The sequence below is a fragment of the Rattus norvegicus genome, chromosome 14 (genome assembly GCF_021556685.1).
Source record: "Rattus norvegicus strain SHRSP/BbbUtx chromosome 14, alternate assembly SHRSP_T2T, whole genome shotgun sequence".
NCBI classification, from domain to species: Eukaryota; Metazoa; Chordata; class Mammalia; order Rodentia; family Muridae; genus Rattus; species Rattus norvegicus.
Window position 1 is genome coordinate 69,556,211 of NC_141547.1, and position 23,151 is coordinate 69,579,361.

Sequence of the window (23,151 nt, forward strand, 5' to 3'; positions counted from 1 at the left end):
GACCCGTCTGCCATTGTTAAGCTTAAACATGTATTCAAAGATAAGAGATATGGTAGTATAACTAGAATATGTGCATGCATACATATATTCAATTATGGATATACCGGGACCCATGGACTATTTAGTCTTTCCCAGAGCAGATGAACTCCTGGACTAAAGAATATAATATCCTCAGTGTGATAGCAGGTTAAATTATACTCCTGCGGTGTCCTTCATGAAAAACAGCAGAGGTGCATTAGGACAGAATTGCTGGAATTAACTTTTCCTTGCTCTGATTTTTTTTTTTTTTTTTTTTTTTTTTTGAGCTGGGGACCGAACCCAGGGCCTTGCGCTTCCTAGGTAAGCGCTCTACCACTGAGCTAAATCCCCAGCCCCCTTGCTCTGATTTTTAAGAGGGCAAGATCAAAGAGCAGGTCCCATAAAATCCATTAAAATAAAAACAGAAATTTCTTGGGCCTGGGGAGGAACTCCAAGAAAATTACCTCCTCCCTTTTAGCGGAAAGCACTGTCAGGAATTCCCTTTTATTTAAATCTGTTTTAATATGTTTACCTAGAATTCAAGTGAAAAGTGGGTTAGTTGATTCCCCGGGGGGATGGAGTCTTCTAGGGAAAGTAAAAGAGAAGGGGTAGAGCTTTAGGGCTGGTGGAGAAAGCTACCCAGTATTATGTGTACCATTTTCAAATGCTGGACCGACCCCAATCCCTGACTGCCTTAGCGGAGACCTATCATTGTGCTTATTTATTCCTGTGCATTATCCTGTAATGGTCCCAGAGAGATGATCGTCTTTCAGTACCATCTGCTACTAGGAAAAACAAGAGCATACACTACACCTGTTACAAGCTTCCCAGCAAGCTAAGCTGTTTCTCTGGGCAAAATGGTAAGTGATGTAAGCAATAAATAGGAACCTACTAGGTGCTGGGGAGAGACGGGTCCAGATTCTGACAAATTTTAAACATGTTCTTAACTGGTATGGAGGCAAATGATTTGTCCACCTAAAGTAATGTGATGTACATGTCAGGCTTAATACCAGAGGTTTATTAAAGACCAACGGGGGCTTTGCATTCTGCTGATATAGCTCCTTAAAGACAGACTGGCAAATGTGTAAGTGATCCGCTGACTGAAAACCACAGAGGTTGCTTGACGTGGGTATTTGTGAAGCACATCTACACTTGTTGAATAACAAATACCAGGTACCATTCTAGGAGTAAAAGAAGGGCAGTCTTCCCTTTCCACCAGGGCAGAGCAAGCAAAGCTCCCCCTTGCTCAGTGTCTCAGCCCTCACACCATCCAGCTCTTTGAGTTCAGCATCTCCTCCTTGCAGAGGACAGCCCAGGGGCAACACTCACTTTAAGCCAACTTTCCAGGAGACAGAGTTTTTTCCCTAACCAACCCCAAGTGCTATTTCTGTGGGTTCAGCTTTATGAAAACTATATAGAGGAAAAACTTCCTGGTCCAGAAAAAAAATATCTGGTGCAAAACATGTTCTGCTGTTTGGCACATATTGCTTTACCACAGGATACTGTGTTTACTTAATGAGTCACACAAAGAATCACTGATATCGATAGCAGCCTGAACCAGGTGATTATGAAGAATATTCAGAGCAATTAACTTTTTTGGAAACCTATTCTGTTCCCATTCATTTCTGGACAGCTGAGGCAGTCAGAGAGTAGCTGTAATTTCAAGTCCTGCCTCATTAGCACAGTAGCAAGCACACCAGTCTCAAATGATATATTATAGACTATAAATCCTATATGACTAGAAACAGGGGAATGAGCATAGTGGGCCCGATGTACCTGGACAGGGTCTGAGGAAGAGATAAATTTGAATTCAGAGATAGTAATAACAGATACACCAGTTACTCTGATCTAACCAGTATACACACACACGCACACACACACACACACACACACTATATATATATATTAAATACTTTATACCTTATAAATATATGCAATAATTATGTCACTTAAAAATAATATATATAATATATTGAATATACCATATTTTATAAGTACATGCAATTATGTCAATTAAAAATAAAATATATTAGAATTAAAGCAAATATATGTATGTGAGAGACAAAAGCACAGACTATTTAATTCTTTAATGATATATATTCACAATATATCTTGACATAATTGCTTTGTGGAAAAATATCACATTTTCATACCATGTTTTTCTATATTACAAGAATATGTAAGTAAAATCCTCACACCAAAATTATCATATCAATTTGTGGAAGACTAATTACTTTTGAATAGACAGCTTTAGCTACGAGTATCTTGCCTAATAATTTTGCTAATCTTTCACATTTCTGTTTCTGTATGAGGACTCTGTAGAGATGCCTAAATGTTCTTAATATGTTGGTAAATGTAAATTAACCAATGACAATAATGCTGTCACAGGAAACAAACCTAGGCATTGGTAGGGAAAGCCCAACGCCCAATGAAGACAGTGGCTGAATGCTTGGCAGCTGCCAGAAAGCGCATACATTATACTATATCATGACGTGAATATACAACACGAAAATCTCCATAAAGATGGTGCATTAACCAGCGATGAATCTTCACTTTGATGTGTAATACATTCAGCTCATGTCACAGTCCCTGGAAAGACAGATATTTGGGGAGAGAGGAGGAAATGCAAAACAGCTCCATTGTGGTAGCAATGAAGGACAACAAGAGCCAAGGCTCCTGTGAATAACAGGAACAGAGAAAAATGTCCCTGTGATACAAGATAAAAATGACTTTGCTCAAAGAGGAGGGACAAACAGGATGTATCTTCCAGACTGCAGGATTTCAGAGAGAGGTGCACAGATATTGCTGAAGGGCACAGAATTGTTGCTTAGAGAACTCGGAAGCTGGAAGGCCAGCGAGAGGCATGCTCCATGCACACTCACGAAGATCAGTCCAATTTCCTCTACCAACTGAGTACAGACAGCCTCAGTGCATGCTCTCTGAGAAACAGGAAGAAAGGTCATAGGGAGGTCGGAAATTTAAAAAAGAGGGGGCGTGTCTAAAGTCTGGGCTGGAGAGATGGCTCAGTGGTTAGGAACACTGACTGGTCTTCCAGAGGTCCTGGGTTTCATTCTCCGCATCCACGTGGCATCCCACACAATCTGTCATTCAAGCAATCCAGTGCTCTCTTCATATTTCCGTGAGGACAAGGTACATACATGATAGAAACACAGACATATACATGCGGGTAAAAGACCCACACACATAAAATTAAAAACAAAAATCAAATAAAAAACAAAACCCCACAAATGCTAAAGTCATGCTCATCCATTTGGTTCTACAAAACTTCCAGATTCAAAAAGAAAATGGTGCCAGCAGTCCAAGGTAATCTTAAACTGAGTTAGGGCTGAGCACTTTAATTGCATAATGAAGAAGAAAACAGACTCGGGACCCACATGGACCAAGTTCAAAGCCCAACTCAGACACACATTAGCTGTGTGATCTTGAACAAGTTAAGTATATCTAATGTGTGGATCAATAAAATAAATATGGTAACAATAGTCCCCATCCGCAGGTTATAGGAGGCTTAGAATCTTTTTTGGAGGCAGGCTTGACCATCAGTCACATAGTTATTGTTTATGAGCTTGTTGGAAAGAGACAGTTTCTGGAGGGCTCCTGCAGAACTGACACCAAAAATCCTTACAAGTCCCCAGTGACATTAGAGATGCCCCACTTTGCAAGCAAGGAACCCACAGCTGGATGGAGTTAGAGAATTATCCATCATGACCCTACTGGTAAGCACAAAGTGTATAGTTTCCTTCACCAATCTCAATAACTGGTTCTTCTCATCTTTTTCCATTTGTCTTTCTTGGTTTTGTCATTGATGAGCAAAGGGGATAATTGCTATCTGAACACAGAAGTCGCAAAGGAGAGGACCTCTATCTGCTTTACTGACACCCTAAAGCTGACCTGGTATGTAACAGACACCCATGATGCCCCCATTAATGAAAACCTTATTCAGTGTGTGCTCAAAAGGGGCTGTGAAACAAGTGAGCAAAATACAGGAGAAAGATCCCTGCCCTTGGAAATGTGAAAAGGGAAGATCTATAAATCCTTTTAAGTTAATAAGAACTGTCTTAACCATAAAAGAAAGGGGGAGAGGGAGAGGGGGGGACGGAGGGAGGGAAGGAGGGACGGAGGGAGGGAGGGAGGGAAAGGAGATGTGCCCTTAGCACACACAAATCTGCTGACATCTGGTCCTGAGGCTTCCCAGCTTTCAGCGCTGACAAAGGAAATGTAGATTAAATCAACATTAATTAATAGTGCATTGGTATTGTTATAAGGGGTTGTAATGCAATAGTCTCATGTTAAATCCCTGTGCCACTAGCAAAGCCCTAGAACCTGGGGCTCTCAGTGCCTACTTGACATCAGCACAGTGGCTAAACCTGCTCTGATTGGCTGTGTAAGAAGAGTTTTTCCAATCAGACATGGCATCACTGACCTGAGAAGCCCTATCTCCTCTCACCAGCTCCTGAGCACGTCGGAGGATAGGATACACGTGCTCCAGCTAGCTTCCCCAGCTTGTCTTCTACTTGTCTAACCCTCTCCTGATATCATCTGGCCTCTTTTCTGATAGGTGACTACTCTGTGAAAATAAGGGGGAAACAGCATTTATGGAGGATCCGCTACACGTAGACATAGAAACAAGCATAATTCAACTGCATGGAGAGATGTTATTATCCTATTTCTATAATCGAGGCCACAAGCATAAAATGTATAGAGAGATACAAACATGGAAGCCACAGACCTAAATTGGTTCCATTCCCAGCACAGCAACAACAAGTACCTGAGGTTACTCTCCTCTGGCTGCCCAACTAGAAAGCACAGCAGTTATGTCGATGTTACACGTGGACAGCAGTCTCTCAGACAGAAAAGGAACAAAGATGGGAAAACCAGCAAAAGTAAAGTACTGAGATTTGGGGGTTGATCTTTTTTTAAAAATGACATTGTGAAAGGTATCTACTACTTATAAATGGGTTTTGTTGAAAGAAAGAAGGAAGGAAAGAAGGAAAAAAGGATGGATGGATGGATGGATGGATGGATGGATGGATGGATGGATGGATGGATGGATGAATGGAGGAAGGGAAGGAGAGAGGAAGGGAGGGAAGAAGGAAGGAATTTAAATGCTGTATTCTTGCTATATATTTGCCTCCTGACAATGTGTTCTAGAAATTCATTGTGTTTCTGCTAAAAAGAGTTTTTCTCTTGTAATAGAAACTTGGTAGTATTTCTACAAATGCCTCTTGTTCTTTCTTTCTAGAGAAAAAGAAAAAATAGAGAAAGCCCACTGCTGGCTGTCCTGGTCTCATCTGTTATCCTATGTTTTCCTAAAAACAAACCCGTTTCTCATCCTAGCATTATTCTTCCCAGGGTCCCTGCAGAGCCACTTAGGTGGCCATGTGCCCACTGCCTGCTCCTTACAGCATGAGGAGAGGATCCAGTCTGAGAGCACACCAATCCATGTGATTGCCAGCCGCTGTAGCACAAGAAAGAGAATACACGTGGAATGTGGCTGCCGATGAAATTCACACACAGCCTCCAACTCCAAGGAGGTGGTCCAGCCCAGGAAATAGCAGTTTCAGGAATACGTCAGAATTGATGCTCTCGAGCAAAGAAGAAAATAGCCCTCGGGCTGACACTCAGAAATGTCAAGATAGATTCAAATTGTTAACCTTTTTACTTCTGCATTTTAAAATGTTTTTGTCAAGCCATTTAAATGCTGTCTACCTGCCTTCCTGACAATGCGTTCTAGAGACTCATTTTGTCGGTACTAAAAAGCTTTTTCTCTCCTAATAGGAACTCCATAGGCTTTCTCCAAATACTTCTTGCTCTTGCCATCTAGAAAAGACAGAGTCCCATGGCCCGCTGTCATCATCCTGTCTTTCACCTAGTTCTGTTCATCTTTTCATTCACTCAAAGTTTTACCAAATGCCTGCTAGATATGACAAAACTATCATGTTGTTTGTGCTTTATACAGATTCTTATGTTTCATGCTAAAATGCCTCCTAAAACCAGCTTGGCAAATACCCATGGCTCTCTTTTACAGACAATGAAAAGTCTTTGTGGAATGTTTTATGATCTGTCACTGAGCAGTCCACCAAGGCATCTCAGGCTTTGTATGACCCAGCTGCAGCTACCTTGCCAGTGTCTCTCAGATGCACTGTCCCCCCCCCAACCCTGGCTCAGGCATCTTCAGGCCATTCAATATCTGGTACTATCTTATGCCTTTAATTGTGTGTTTGTGGTCTAGTGCTCTCTATAGTGTCTGAAAAACAGGCTACAGGAGAAAGGGAGTCTTTCTCTAGTTCACTCCTGTACTCTAGCGCCTGGGGTACATAGTTGCCAAAACCGTAATTGTTAAAAGTACTCTTTATCCTTTATCCTGTTCTGTAAGAAAAACGAATAAAATATTTGTTCAGTTTTCAGCACAAATCAGGCCCTTAGAAATGATTTATTTTAAGAAGAAAGGAAAGAGAAAATGCATTAATTTTATTTTCCCTTTAATATAAGTCAGGTACTTCACTAAGATGTTTAAATTCCTGCTTCAATGGTTCTCACAGCATTGGCCCTCTTTAAAAAACAAACAAGAAAAACAAAAAAACAAAAAAACAACAACAAAAAAACAACAAAAAAACCCTGAGGCAGTAAACATCAGATAGTTTAAGCACTTATCAGACAGAGCAGTCATTGATATATATGTTTTTTTTTTCCCATGTTGTAGGCCTTAGCTATATCACACCACTTCTAGCAGAGGCCAGAGGCGGGGCAAGAAGCAGCAGTCACAATGACTTGCCTTTAGATGGATATAAGGAATAACTCCTCTTGGTAAAAGCTTTTCTGAGCTACAAGGAGCTAACCCAGGGAGTTACAAGTAGACCATCGAGTAGGGTGGAAGCATGAGCTAACATGGTAAATTCAGCAGCCAACAGAGACAGTCTGTGGGGGCAAAAGGACAGATATGGAAACTCTTCACATGCAAGGGGGTTGAGCAACTGTGTGCTCACTGTGAAAACGTTGGGGCCAGGGTTCTTCACCACCACCACAGGAGTTTCAAATAGAAATGGAGAGAGATGGAATCAATTCTGTGGTCTCACGCACACCTAAAACAATGGCTTTTAATTCCTAATATCATTACCCTTTTCTAAAAGGAACCAAGCTTCAATACAGTAGCTACAAATTTCTGGAAGTGTGAAGTAGGACTTGAAAGGAAGTAAGTTTCGCTCTCAATGGGTTCACAAGCATGAACCAGATTGTTTTCTTCAGATTACAAAGTGTATACCCTGTGTCTCACCTGTGACTCTTGTTAAAACGTCGATTCTGATTCAGTGGCTCTTCTGGTCCAAGACAATGACACTTCTAAGCCACACAGCACACTGCCTGTTAAGGTGGGACAGCTACAGGACTACTGGCAACAACCTCACCACCACCCAGAAAGCAGCTAACCTTGACAGGAGTTACATTAGTGCTCAAGGTCTCTGATCCTTTCCCATAACTGACTGGCATGGTGAAATAGGAGTAACTTGTTAAAGTCAGAGACCAGGATAGCAATACACCTTAGACTCAAGAGTCAGATAAATATTCATTCCAAGTCCAGACCAATTTCTTACTAGCATATACTTCATCTTCCTAAGCCTCACTTCTCTTTTGTTGGATTGCTATAGAAAATAAACGAAAAGGTGACTATAAGTTATCTAGCGTAGGGCTTAGGACATACAGCAGCTATAAGCAGAGAGTGTGCTGCCAAGACCGTCCTTTCCTCCACACTGTGCAGTAATTACAGAGCTCTGGTAGAGCTTTGAAAATTCCCACTCCACCTAGAAGGCATTTTCTAGGTTGTGCATCCAAGAAGAGGCCATCCCCCAAAATAACACACACCACGATGAATCCAAACGATTTTCAGACAAGAGAAAAAGCATCAGTCCAGGATGGACACACTGTCCCAAATCAGGCAGACAGGTGAGCAGGAAACTCCTGGTTAGCAAAAGGGACCCAGGGAACTATAAGAAAGCAGTCCTGTGTGCGCGACTCCAGATCTACGTCGCCAGGTGCTTAAGCTTTACCGGGGCCAGTTTGAGGAGCATGGCTGTCTTTCTTCTGCCGGGGAACCAGACAGGCTTGTTGTAAGACAAATCTCTACTTATTGAACAAATCCTCTTAAACTGTCTGAATACCAACAGACTGCAGCTATGAAATCCAGATTACGAACTGTAACACTTACTGAGAGTCTCTGTGGCGATCGAGTTCACAGCAAGCATAAGTTCCTGGCAGGAACAATTTGGTCTGGCTAATGTAGGGCCACATCACCAAACAGGAAAAGGCCTGTTGAATATGCCTGACCAGCGTAAGATGCTCAACTTCTTGTACTACGTGGATTTTAATTTCTCTCTTGTCCATGCTAGGTCGGACCAACAATGGTCTTTGTAAGCCGCATTTGTTCCTGCATTCCTTACAACAGAGTTTTTTATACGTGAGTAGTGCGGGGTGTACATGCATATCCCTTAATGTTCGTTCTTCTCCGTGGCCTCTTGTCCTATTCAGAATTATTAATTTCTACATTCTCTCTCTTTGCCATCATCTGTCCAGATTTAAATGTGTGTGTGTGTGCGTGCGTGCGCGCGCGCGCGCACGCGTGCACATGCATACAGTCGTTAATATATTATATCTCGCTACCTGCTGCCCTTGAGTGTCAATTGGCTGAACATTAACAGAAAAACTGTTCTTTGTTACTGTGGTTCATTCTTCAGTGAACATACCCCAAGAACACTTGCTCCCAAACTATTTCTGTTTGCCAACCATCAGCCAGCCAGCAACCCACCCACCCACCTGATGGTTGTGGAAAGATGACAGAAGGGAAAAGAAAAAGAAACTGGGGAGGGAAGAGAGAAAATCCAATGACCAATATCCTGGCCCTGTTCCAACCCGAGTAATTAGAGTCTGCCTCTATTTCGAACATTTTTTTTTCCCATTTGCAGCATGTATGCCTGTGTGTGTATGTTGGATAGGGGGAAGGGCGCTCCTCGGAAAATGATTATTTTTTTCCCTTCTTTCTTCTCAGCCATAGCTCATTAGAAATAACTTTAAAATTATAAATGAAATCCTGGGGAGATAAGCAATGTCTCAGGGTCATACCTCAAAAGGGTTTAGAGATTAAATAACCATGCGGTTTCTAAAGGTCTCACATGGGATTTTTACAATCTCAGAAAACAGCCTTTAAAGGACTAGAAAATGAAAGTTAAAATAAGCACCCCCTCCCCATTGTCAGAACAATACAAGAAGAGCAGGAATTGGCCTCTCCGCTGCTGTAGCTCCTGCCTGACTCATCCAAGCTTTTGTCCTTGACTTGCCTTGTTTTCCTGTTCCAAAACTCTCTCTCTGGGTGACATCCAGGACACACATGGGACCCGGGAAGATAGAAACATGACTTCTTGCAGCACAGCACAGCCAGCCCTCTCTGCACAGATTAGGCATTAGCATCTTCATAAAGATTGAGCCTTTCATTCAATGGAATCCAGGGAATCAAGTCAATCCACAGCCAAACAATATGCTTGCCCAAGGCATCCAGAGGAAAATAAGTAGGTGCCCTGTGGCCTCTAGGAGAGGTGTAAAATAATACACCCTAGTATTTTAATTAGGGTGCTATATTGAAATTTCAAGGAAGTTCGTCCTGTATTCATATAAAGCATTTGCAATAACATATTATCATAAGTTTATATTTTTTAATTGCTTGTCGATTAGCCAAAACTGGTTGTCCTATTACATCTTATTGTCTTTATTCTTTGCCTCCGACATGTTGTGCTGTGTTTCTCTCAGCCCAAGTGCTAGTCCTTTTGGAGAAAATCACTTAGCCTCACTGTCTCCTGCCCCTTGACCACACGCACATTCAGCTAACTACTATCCCTTGGCCCCTTTTACATGTGAATGGATGAAATTCTTCAAGAATGAGTGAGATTTGCTGTTCTCCTAATGTTCCCTGCTATCTTGCTGTGGTCAGATTTCGTGTCATGATGACAAGACCAATAATTGATGAAATATTTACTTGGCTCACAGTTTCAGGGGATGCAGGAGATCATTCAACTTGTGTTTCTAGGCTTGTGGTGACTCTGACCATCATAATAGAAGACTGAGAAATGCTGCTTATAACATGGCAGATGGGAAGCAAAGAGAAGGGAAGGGTCCAGAGACTAGATACATACTTCAGTTGTGCCCTAGCAATCTAATTTATCCACTTAGATTCCCTCTCTGGGCATTTCATTTATCAATGAACCAATCCATAGCTGAATCCATTAAGGAGGTTATCACCTGCCTAACCCTATCACTATCAATGACTTGATCCAGCAACTGGGAACTAAACCTTCATTCGGTGCATGAGCCTTTTGGAGGGACAGTTCATATTTAAATCATAACAGGTGAGGACTCTAGAGTCTCATAGGGAGGACAGACACAGCAAAAGCCAGGAATGCATTGCTGACTCAATTGAGTTTTGTTTCACTTTGCTTTTAAACTCGAATCTGAGAAAAAAAATTGAAGGACAAAATTTTAAAGAATTAAAATGGAGTTTGACTCTAAAATATTAAAGCCTTCGGAGACTCAAGAAGAAAGTAGAGTCAGCAATGGAATAGGGAAGGACATTATATATCATACAATATAAATCTAATTTGTCTTTCAATAAGAAGCAATTGTACCTCAAAAAGCTTACAATAAAGAAAGTAAGAAAGAAATAGACTCAAGCTTAAGTGGCAAATAGGCCTCTGCCCAGACCCTACCAGGGCTCTCACCCAGGGAGAGCTAATAAAATTTCCATGTAGGTTTAGATGCTTTCTGAGCAAAGGCAGCCTGAAAATCTCTTCCAGACAAAGCCTTTTTCCTAATCTATCATATGATCCAACATCTTATTGCCATGAAAAATCTAAAAGCCATTTTGCACAAAGAAAGCTTGGGGAGTTTCAATTCCTCCTTCAGAAAAATCCTCCACAACCTCAAAATAGCATATGAGAGAGGTGTTGGAACAATAGGGTTAGATTCATTTCCTACCTATAAACACGCCTGGTTCTGGGCACCTAGCCACTGTGTAACTAAGCTTTTTACTGAGCCACAAAATTTACAGAGAGGTATAGCCCAGGTAAACTGGAAGAAACTAAATAGGATCTTCGGTAAGAGAATTGAATAATCGGGCACTGAACTCAGTGCTACTTTTAAAGTAAACTAATGTTTAAGATACCAAAGATCCAGTTAAGAAAGTCAATGAAACTACCACTCATCACTGTGAAAAAATTTGCTCAGGTTAAAAGTCCACGATCTTCAGAATACCAGTGTATTCTAAATGTGTCTCTTCAATGCCCGGATGCAATATCACACAATTCTCCTGCTCTTGAAGGGTAAGACTGTACCCGTAAGAATTCTGAAGCATTTCTACTATGTCACAAAAGGTTAGTTGGTGTTGTTACTGTAGGTAATATTTGTCCAGTCAAATATTCCCATTACTCCTTATGAAGTTTTATTAGTACCAATTTTTTAGTAAGCTTTCATTCAGCCTCTACTCTAAGTATTACAGTAGAGTTATAGATACTGGTCGCAGTGCCACTGCAGTACTTATTATAGAGGAGACAACTGATAGTGATTGAATAATCATATGGAAAATGGATAACACAGGGCTGGAGATTTGGCTCAGCAGATGAGAACACTTATTGAGCTTACAAAGGACCTCAGTTCCATTCTCAGGATCCACATGGTACTTCACAGCTATCTATAACTCCAGTTCTAAAGGTTCAAACTCTTCTGACCTCTGTAGGAACTTCATGCATATGGTCCACAGACATACATATACATAAAATATACCCATATACACAAAATAAATAGGCTTTCTTTAAAAACATGGACAAGGTACATCATTAATAAATTTGAAGTGTTCTAAGAATATATAAATTGACCTGGAGAGGTCATCCATTGGGCATAAAGGAGTCCAAAAGTCTGAAGAGCAGAGCACAGGGAGCCACCAATGTTTCCCCATATTCTTCCTACAGAGCCATTGACAAGAAACCAATGTTCAAACTGCAGAAGCATCAGTAATCCTCACAGGAATGGGTGAAAAGGTCAAGGATGAGAAGCATAGGTGGCCTCATAGACAAGAAGGCAAGAAGACAGCAGAAGTCTAGGGCAGTCTTTAATTGGATCACCTTTATCCAAAAATGACTATGGGAAATATGCCTGAGTTTACCCACATTTGATAATATTTCATTTTCTGCTCCTAGAGAAGAAAGGATACTGTAAAAAGACAAACTTGGTTCAATTATAAAGAAAAATGAGTTCTCATGTTGGCACATCTGGCCATAAAATTACCTATAACTCACATACACGAGGGAACTAGGACTTCCGTGGCACATACATTTGGGAAGTAATAGAATGAATTTTCAAACTGCATGCAGCTCCAAGACAAACAATCATCCCATCACACCATGGAGTCGCTGGTTAACAAACAAAACGAAACCCAAAACTCATCTGAGCTTGTCAAAGGGCAAGCATTTTATGCATCATTGACATTTTCCAGTATCCATTCTAAAACTGTAACTGTGTTGTTGCTGTTGTTGCTGTTGTAGTCGTCATCATTGTTGTTGGTGATGGTATTGTTGCTGCTGATGTTGGTGGTGTAATTGTTGTTTCATGGTAAGAAAATGTCAAAATTCCTTATGGCTAATTCTTTTTTCTCAACTGACAGCATCATTGAATTATCTGGTGCTCAGCAGACCATGGAAACATGAAGGGTTACTATGCTTCCTGGTGTGTATTGAACAGTGTATTGGCATTAGTGACCACAGCCCTGGCTGCCAGCTACCTTACCTATGCTTTCTCATTCTCTGCATCTCAAACTGTGGTCTGTAAACCCATAGCACCAGCACGTAAGTGTCCATGATTCACCAAAGAATGATACCCCAGGCTCAAATAGTATGTAAGTGCAAAGAGTGTTTTATTCTGCAGAAGTTCAGCATGCTGGGGTCTCCCATTACCAAGTTAGAGAGACAACTAAATGAGCTCAAAGAGCAGATTTAAAGCACCATATATGATTCCAAGGTTAGTGACCTTTGTCTTTCTCCATCTCCAGGGGCATTCCATTACCAGGACTTGGAGTCTGAAAACTGAGGTCTGTAAAGTGTTGCTGAGGAAGTAGCTCAGGAAGTCTGGAAACTGCTGTTGACCCATTGTCCTTGCCTCAGGCCAGGTAGCAGGACCACTTCTGAAGGCAGGCCTTGGCTGGACTTGCCCAGTTCTTGGAAATAGAGATTAAGGCCTCATTTCTTGAACTGCCAATTTGAAGCCTGTCATGAAGTTAGCCGAGCTCAGCCTAGCCTTCTCAACTTCGCTTACTTTCTCATCATAGTGGTAAAAAAATGCCTTATGGAAGCAGCTTAAGGGAGGAAGGATTTATTTTGGTTCACAGTTTCATGGCAAGGAAAGCAGAGTGCCAGGACCTGCCCCCTGTGGTAGGCAGTGTAAGCATTCTTCACAACTTGTTTACAGCCCAGTGAACCAGGAAGCAGAAAATTCAGGTTGGCACCATGACTGAACTATAACCCATAAAGCCTGTTCTACCTGTGGCTCACTTCCTCCAGCTGAGCCATAACTCCTAAAAATTTCACATAACCCAAAGACAATTACTACCCATTGTCGTGTCCTTGCACATGACATGCATGTCAAGTCAAAGCACATGAACCTGTGGAAGACATTGCACCTGTAATCCATAAGAGAGAGCTTGAAATACAGATTCTCTGGATATAAGAACCAACTCAAATTCCTTGTGTTTCTTTGTATATTAGTACCTGGCAAGCACTGATGTAACCTGACTCTAAGTACTAGACCTGGGACTTATAAAACTGCTTAGAACCACACCCAAACAAAATGATGAGATTTAAAATGTAGTCTGCATCTCAGAACTCTTGAGGTAGGAAGTGACAACTCAGAACTGCTTGTGTTAAAAAGTGAACGCTGTATCTGAAGCTCGGGCAACAACAACAACAGACAAACACACACAAAAAAAAAAAAACCCAGTAATCTCCTGAGATTAATCAAGGCAGAGATAAAATGCTAACACTCCCCATTCACATCTATTACGTTAGTGTGTTTGCATCTTCCCTCTGGTAAAGCGCCACCACAGAGGATGGAGCAGAGCTAGAATGCATCCCAAGCCCCACTCACCTATAGGCTCTACCATCCAGAATAAACACCATTATCAAGGTCTACCACAGAAAACATCTATTATGCCTGTTTCATCGCCATGCTGAGAAGTTCAAAGTGTGGTCTAGGGATGAAATACCTAGATTGCTTCAAGCTACCCCATAACTGTGGAGTTAAAACAGTTTGCAAATGAAAGGGCAGTGTGGCTAAAGCATTAGAAAGAAGCAGTTCCCAATGAGTGATGGCATCTCCAAGGAGCAATGGCATTTCCTGTATACCTTGCACATGGCTCCCTGTACCCCTTCCTCTTCTTCTCTTGAATATAAAGACGTCGAATATATAAGCATTGCGTGATTTGGGGTCAAGGCCAAAGGGTGTATGTATAATACAAAACAAAATAGAACAAAACAGAAGGGAGCTTTCTAGAAGTCTGCTTTGTTTTTGTTTTGGAACACATAGTGTCCCTAATAGGAAAGGCGTAATAAACTGAAGAGCTACATATAGCCTTGATATGAAGAGGTGAGGGAGAGTGCTAGTAGGCAAGAGTTGTAGGATTAGCAAGCACCCTCTCTTTCTGCTTTTACTGACACTGTTTTCCTCAGATCGAATATTGATTATTGAAACTAGTATTGTGTACATTACCCACTAACCCACTCTAGACCAGTAGATGTTCTATTTTTATTCTGTGTGTGCTAGTTTGTGTGTGTGTGTGTGTGTGTGTGTGCGTGCATGTGTGTGTACGTGTGTGTGTGTGTGTATGAATCCAGGCATGCATGTAACTAAGAGTCAGAGAACAACTTCAAGTATTGGTCTTCACATTCCAACTTACTAAGATGCACCCTCTTGTTAGCCAGTGCATATACCAAGCCACCAGGCCTGCAAGCTTCTGGGGATTCTCCTGTCTCTGTCCCTCATCTCTCCATTGCACTGGAATTACAGGCGTATCATACCATATCCAGGCTTACATAGGTTCTGGTAATCCAAACACGCCGTGTCTTTAGCCCATAACAGACAGTCTTGCTATTGCTCAAGCATACCAATTGTTTTCCTGACTTTAGGACATAGCAATTGAATGTTCTTTCTGTGTGAAAAAAAACAATATCTTTCTAGAACTTCCCATTATTCACTGCTTCTTTTCATTCAAGTCTTTCAGAGAGCCCTTCCAAGTCCAAATATGCCAGCACACATGTCCACCCACACCAACTCCTAGCTTTAACCTCTCTCTACTACCTGGCATGATATATTCATAAATTTTTCTATTCATATCTTATCTACTTTCTTAATACAATGTAAGCAAGGTGGCATATTGGAGACTTTTGAGACCTTTCAGCTCTGTAGGTTCATGTCTAGCCATGAAGATGGGATTTGGTAGCTTGGATATGGAAGCATGATCAGCACAATTCCCAAATTTCCAATGATGGCTGAAGAAGATGGAGGGCAAGCAAGATGGGAAGATGTCAACGCCAAAAATGAATGGAAAGTCTACCCAGAAAACTAGCGAACAATGATGAGAGTTCTGGGAAGACTAGGAAACAGTCAGGAATTCTCCCATACATGAAGCTGGCTGGGATGATGAAGTTGGAGCCTGATTCTGGTCTCTGTAGATCTTTACCCTTGTATCAGTAAGAAAGTTATTTCACTAATTGCCATCTATACCTATATAATACAGGACACAAAAAAATGAAAATCTTACTACTGCTCAGAAATATACTGCAGTCAGACTTAAAGAAAAACCTATGCTCATCTCTTACCCAAACTGCAAGAGATACCACTGCCCAGAGCAGCACTGCACAGGAAAGAAAACCAAAAACAAGTCCAGCTCTTCATAGCTCTTCCTCACGACTCCCAACGATTCAGGAATATCCTTATTTTATATTCATCTTTTAGACAATTGTCCCTATACTTTCATCTACTGGAGCCATTATGTGCTTGTCACTCACACCAATAAAGGACTTGTATCTGGACAATGGTGAGGTTATATTGTTGAGTTTGGGCCTTTTGCTGTACTGTAATGCTAAGTGCATTGCACCAACCCCCAAGTCCTAGTTGTCCTAGAGACAAGATAGTCCACATGTAGACCTCGTCCCACAAGTTATTTCTGACTGGTAAATAGAGACGTCAACAATCAATAGCTTGGAAGAAGAGATATAGGTGGGGTTTAGGTTTCCTAGGCTTAGGGGCAGGGGTAGGGGGAACCACAAAGAAAACAAGTTGCAGGAGGAAGATGGAGAAGCTTCTAGGAGTCAAGAGAACATGGCCCTGAGGGCTGGCCAATTAAAGTTAAGAGCAGTCCGGATTAAACATAATAAGTAATAGCTCAGGGTCATTGATAGAAAAGTGGATTCTAGCAGCATAGAGGGTAGGTAGTTAGTTGCCCAGTTCCTGTGCAGTTTGAGGCCTATTGTAATTATAAAGGTTATGTGTGGTTTTTATCTGGAAACTAAATTGTGTAAGGTGGGGTAGAATCTTTGTGTTAGGATTAAATAATTAATACACCACTATATAGAGACGGGACTTTAACTCGTAGCTTTGCAGCAACCTGCTCCAGAAATGAACCACAAGCTCTGTAGACATCCATTAACCTCACTAGGATTTGTTGATTAACTAATGACTTTCCTAACTTCTAATCTGCTCCCAGCTGAGAGCCAACCAGCAAAAGACAACAACATTTTCCTATCCAATCACATAAGGTGTCCTTGCTTCTAACTAGCCCTACTCTAGCTTCCCCATGATAATCTCCAAGTAATGCACAATTGAAACGTCCTTTTATGCCCACTTTAAAGCTCCCCCACTTCTCTGTCCTACCTTTGGGTTGTCATTGTCAAGTAGTGATGGCTGATTCCTACATTAGAAAATTATGAATAAACTGCCATTGTTTGTTTTTATTTAGGTGGTCTTTGTTATTGGGAAAGTAAGCGTCAGCAACTAGCAGGGTGTTCAATGGGCAATAGGTGCTCAATGAACTTTTAGTGGACTTAGGCTCAACTAATGTAAAACTGACTAATAATAATTATTATCCAGTGCTGCTTAATAAAGATTAAATTAGATCATCCAAGTAAAAACATTTTGAGAACTGTACTGTGCTGTATAGTCAAAGGTATTATTAAGCTAAAGAGAATATATAATCAGGATCAGATTAAATAGTAGTCACATAATGGTGTTTATTCTGTTGATCCTTAATGATGAGTCTCTTAGAATTAGTGATGATAATGTGAATTAAGAAACCAAGCCAGAAGAAATCTTTTCTTTTCTTTCAAGACAAAAATAAACTACATAGGAACTTAGTGAAGAATCCTAGAATCTAAAGCCTTCTCTCATTGTGCATACCAGATCCTACTTGTACCTTCCTAATTCTGTTTCTTATTCCGGCTAACATTTTATACCTTTGCACATTTCTGCTTACATCAGGGCAATAAGCAAAAAAAAATGACAGGGGAAGGCAGTGGGAACTCAGCACTGTTATCCTCAGACTAACAATTATCTTCCCAAAGGTTTTGGTTGTTTTATTTTTCTGTTGCTGTGACAAAATATCTTAATAAGAACAACTTAAGGAATAAAGTATTTATTTTAGTTCATAGTTCATGGCATAGTCCATTATGGAGGGAAAGTCAAGGCATAGGGGGCTTACAGAATTTCTGTCACATAAACAGAAACAAAGAACAATGAATGCATGTGCCTCAGGTCTTTTTCTCATCAGTATAGTCCAGGATCCCACACAGAGAATGGCACCACACACAGTGGGCAAGATTTCCCACTTCAATTAATGTAATCAAGATAATTCCACAGGCATGTCCAGAGGCCCATCTCCCAGGTAATTCTATATTCTACCAAGCTGATAATTAGCACTAACCACTATAAGTAGATTAACTATCACAAGAACGGTTTAATAGGGAACTCTTTACAAAAGTGTGGATAGACAAAGTACATAACCTCAGGCTGTCGGCCATATACCTCAAGAGACAAGATGAACACCAAGAACCAGAAAACATGTTTATACAAAGGGCTGACCTAAGAAAAGTTCTAATATGTGATGAAGAATAATGTTGCCTTCAGATGATCCTGCAAGGGGGAATCAGAGAAACCATGTTTTTTGTTTCCTTCCTCTCCTGTCTCCTGTTATAATTCCACAGCCCTTGGAATTCAAAGGGCTCTTGGAAGTCAAAGGCCCAGGGACTCAATGATGCAGTACATGCAGTCACATTCCAGGGAAAGGATAAGGAAAGCAAGATAGTATTTCTTCATGATTGCCTACTTTATGTATGCTCCAATGTCACTATCCTCTACTGCTTTAGCATGTTTGACAATTTATAACATGAAGGCAAATTTCCTTCCCAAACACAGGCATTTCTTCTTTCTTATGACTTCCTCTTTTTTCTAGCTAGAATATGGACAAGAGGCCAGAGAAAGAACAGCCATATTGTCGTGGTGGGATGTCATGGAGAGACACAGTTATGGTGTGACCACATTTCATCTCTCTCTCCCTCTCCCTCTCCCTCTCCCTCTCCCTCTCCCTCACCCTCTCCCTCTCCCTCACCCTCTCCCTCTCCCTCTCCCTCTCCCTCTACCTCTCCCTCTACGTCTCCCTCTCCCTCTCTTTCTGCCTTGGGCTCTCTATCTCTTTATACATCTCTCTATCTGTATGTGTATTGTGTATACACATCTGTGTGTAGGTTCACTCACCTACGCAGGCATATGTAGAGGCCAAAGATTGACACTGGGCATCTTCCTTTATCATTCTCCATGTTACCTTTTGAGTCAGGGTCTCTCACTGAACCTAGACCTTGCAATTTGGACAAGACTAACTGACCAGCAAAGCATAGGACTCAATCCCTCATTGCCTGCCTGGTCTCCTAATAGTCATGGTACAACATGTACTGCCATACCTTGTTTCCATATGGGCATTGATCTGACTTTGGGTTCTCAAGTTTGCACAGCAAGCATTTTATTCACTGAGCCATCTCCCCAGCCCCTTTGCCACACTTCTTATATAAAAAAAATAATCTATATGGTTAAGTATTGAACTCAGGTTTCTGTTTTCTGTCCCCTACTTGATCCTAAGTGAGATATTCCCCAAGAACCAGAGGGGAAACAGTTAGATAGAGTCAACTCTCTGTGTAGTGTTAGCTGAACTCATTCAAATGTTGTCCCTTGACAACTACTATGAATATATGTATGTGTGCTTGCAAGTAAGCATATATATATATATATTATGTGTATATCTAGAAGCATACATGTGTGCAAACATACATGTCTATATACACATATACTTGTTTATAGACATGCTTATGCATATATATACATACCTATTTATATATGTGTATATGTGAGTGTATGTAACACAGATATATATATAGAGAGAGATATAGATAGATATGTACAGATATAGATATAGAGAGAGACAGAGAGATAGGGAGATATATCTCCATGCTGAATACTACATTGCTTTCTACTGAGTAAATAATGTTCAGGGCTTTATAACGTGGAAGTCAGTCTGCCTCTGGAGAATAAATTGCTTGCTTGCTTTCTCATTTGTCACACTCTGATTCCATTTTCGGTTCACTCAAAGTTTCAGGAATGACTGTCATTGCCTATCATTAAGTCATATAGACATGGTCATCAGAGTACTGACAAAATAATGACTAATAATGTTGTTGAATGTGTAACATGTGCCAGGCACAGAGATCTATTGCATTCTTTTAATCCTCACTTTATCTTCTACCTCGGTTCATATATCAGAAAACTGAGGCATGAAGAAGATATAGTTCTTGGCCAAGGCCACCCTGTTAGACCGAAAAGCAGTCAGTTTCTTAGCCTCGATAGTCTCCTTTCAGAACCTGAGCTTTTGTATACTAGGGTAGATCAGAGGACATTCTCTGCTGTCAAAGCCTGAATTCTAAATTGAGCATTGTTCCTTGGCAGCTCTGCAGCCATGGACAGGCAATTTACATCCCTGTGCCTCAGCTTCTGCATATATAAAACAGAAATAGCAATAATGTATTTTATGAGAATTAAATGGATCAATGCACAAGCGATATTTCATCCAGCATCTGACACAACACAGTTACTTGATAGATGCTGCTGTTATTATTCGGCCATAGCAACTACATCCTGGCCCTGCTCAGAGACAAAGGAATGGCAAGAAGGGCAACGTCTCAGAGTCAAAGTGAAATAATACAAGCACTGGGCACTGTGACCTCAGCAAGGCATTTGCTCTCTAACCTTCCCTTTTCCCATTTCTAAAGCGAGAATAAAAGTTCATGCCTACTTCACAATGTTTTATGAGTATCAAATGCAATAACTTATGGAAAGGATTCATAAACTGTAAAGCACTATATAAATCTGTCATTTGATGTCTTTCTCACCCAATTCTCCCAAGAGTTCTGGGCATTGGCCAAAGCAATGTCTGCTCTTCGTACAGCATAGAAAATGCACTCTTTTAGTTCAAATTTTTGATAGACCTTTTTTGACTACCCTGACCTCTCCTTAGCAGTGGTGTTCAGCATATCTCAGGCATGACGTCAGGGTCCTAATAATGCTCACATCTTCCACTCCAAACATGGCATGCCCCTTCCCAATGTTCAAATTTGAAAAGTTCAAGTTCACAATGTTAATGCCTCAAATAAATTTATTCACTCTGTTTATTGAACATTCTTTATAGAGGAAGTCTTTGCTTGCCACTGTACATATGATAGAGCCAGAAAATTCTGTCTTATGAACTTAATACCTAGTCATGGCAACATAGGTGTGAGGACACAATTGCAAGACAGTGTACCCAGAAGAGAAATTCTACCTAGGAAAGTGATATCTTCAAGGAGAAGTTAAGTATAAGCTAAGACCTGAAGGTCACTGGGAAGAAGAGACAAGCAATTGTTGCAGTTTATCTGCACTGAGGTATGACTTATTGTAGAAAGTACATTTTCCTGTACCCTTATGTTTCATTATTCTTGTCTTTCTGGTATAGAGAAAGGTAAAGAATGAGAGATGGAGAGCTGGGGCAGGAAGAGACAAAGACAAGTTTCCTAATCAATCAACTTCAAGTCCTTCTAAGGAGCACATGACAGGGTCTTCTGTTTTAACTTGTGGGCAGGGAAGAGACTTGATTTGATATTTTCTGTAGGCATCTTATAATCTTGTTGGGAGACTCCAAAATATGTTTCACCTTCCAAATTTTGTTCTCCTAGTCTCCTTCCTAATCTGGCACCATGCACAAGGATGCTTTGGTCATGATGTGATGGAGTTGGGAAGCAGGACTTCAGGGAGTTAATCAGGTAATAAACGCAAAACTCTAGGGAATGAGCCTTGGAGCCTATAATTGAGATTTGTAGGCTCCTCTGTTGCTGCTACCTTGTCAGTCAACAGGCAGACAGCTCCATCTATGATTAGAGTGAGCTCTGAAAGACAGCAGGTCTGCTGGGTTTGGACTACCCAGAATCTAAAACTGTCTACAGTGAAGTTCTCTTGTTTACAAACTAGTTGTAATATAATTTCATGGCAAAATGAGTAGACTAAGCCATTGGGCATAGAAACTTAAGGGTACTAGTGTAAGATCTACTGTGATTTTTTTAAGTTTTGAAAAGTAATCTTTGATTAATTTAATAAATGTTTAGGTAAGTATACTAGAGTTCCCCTGAAAGAAACTTACATTTTTTTTAAAAACTGTATGAAAGTGCTTGAATCTTAATGAAAGGGTTGGGTATTTGTTACAATTGCAATGTAGTGATGAGTTAAAAAATCTGTCTGCAGAAACAAATGTGTTTTCTCGTGTAATCGTCATCCTTCCAGGGATAGTCAGTGTTCACTCAGAGGGAATTTTATCTGAAGAGAAAAAATAATTCAATGAATGTAACTATTCAACATTTAGTCAGCTTCACTGAGCTGGTGCTGGGGTGGACTCAGGAAGTCAGCTTGATGTAAATCTTAGCACTGGCAGAGAGCAGACTGGAATCTTGAAGACTCTGAATTAATTTTGATGCAACCCACTTCTCAAACAATGTTGAATTCTGCAACCACTGTAAAATACAATGCCAGGTTTCCTAGCCACACCCTCTGCATGATTGAAAAAGACAAAAGAAGACTCTGACTTATGTATGCTCTCCCTCTCACTCTGAATCTGCAGATCTCAGCAGCACATGAAAGAACTTGATGGAGGACTTTCCTTAAAGGCTGACCATTTGGCAAGCACCCTCAGTTCTACTTCTCTGGGGGCCTCTTGATCATTCCGAAGGCTCAGATCCATGATCTTCCTGCTTGCCTTCACCTCCTAGCCTAGTACAATCGATGTTCTTCAAACACAGCACAAAATTCACTCCCACAAACTTCTGCCTTCAGAGTCATCCCGCCTCTTTACATTCAGCTGTCCATCTTAGACAACGTCCATTCCACACAAAATGGGTGTTTGAAAATGCTCCATTTACTAGTTATCTATGGGTATCAGAGCCAGATCCTTTGATTCCAGAAATCAACTCTAGAGTATCACCTATCCCATTTGACCTTGTGATTGAAATCTATTAAGTAACTACCAAATCTTCAGTACATAATAGGGCTGATTATATGAATGAGCAATTTCACTTGAGGCAAAGAGGATTTTATTACATACCGTTTACATTTTTAAAGCTCCGCACTTGGGGGGGCAGGGTTTCTCTTATTCACATTTAGGAAAAAAATGTTATTTGCCTGCATATAGTAAATTCTCAATATGTATTTGTGAAAAAAAATGAGCAAATGAATAATTGAGTGAAATTTTGTATCTTTAAATGGAAATCACCGTGAAAGTAGGAATATAGCTATAAAAATGAGGCAAATGACATAGTAGTACTGGTATTTTAGAATATCATAATAATTTTATTTAACCTTTCTTGGCTTCCTAGAAGCAATATTTAATAATCTAAAAAGTCATAATTCATTAAATACATCAAAAAAAAAGGCATTCAGACACAGCCCATCAGAAAACTCTTAATTTTTATATAT

General features: G+C 40.6%; 1 long non-coding RNA gene across 1 annotated transcript; it reads left to right on the plus strand.

The window, feature by feature from the left end:
- The first annotated feature begins 595 nt into the window (after nt 1–595).
- LOC148001379 (uncharacterized) lies at nt 596–6,450 on the plus strand. Its single transcript, XR_015637713.1, has 3 exons — nt 596–878; nt 3,852–3,930; nt 5,389–6,450. It is a non-coding gene; the product is annotated as an uncharacterized LOC148001379 (long non-coding RNA).
- The last annotated feature ends 16,701 nt before the right edge of the window (nt 6,451–23,151 follow it).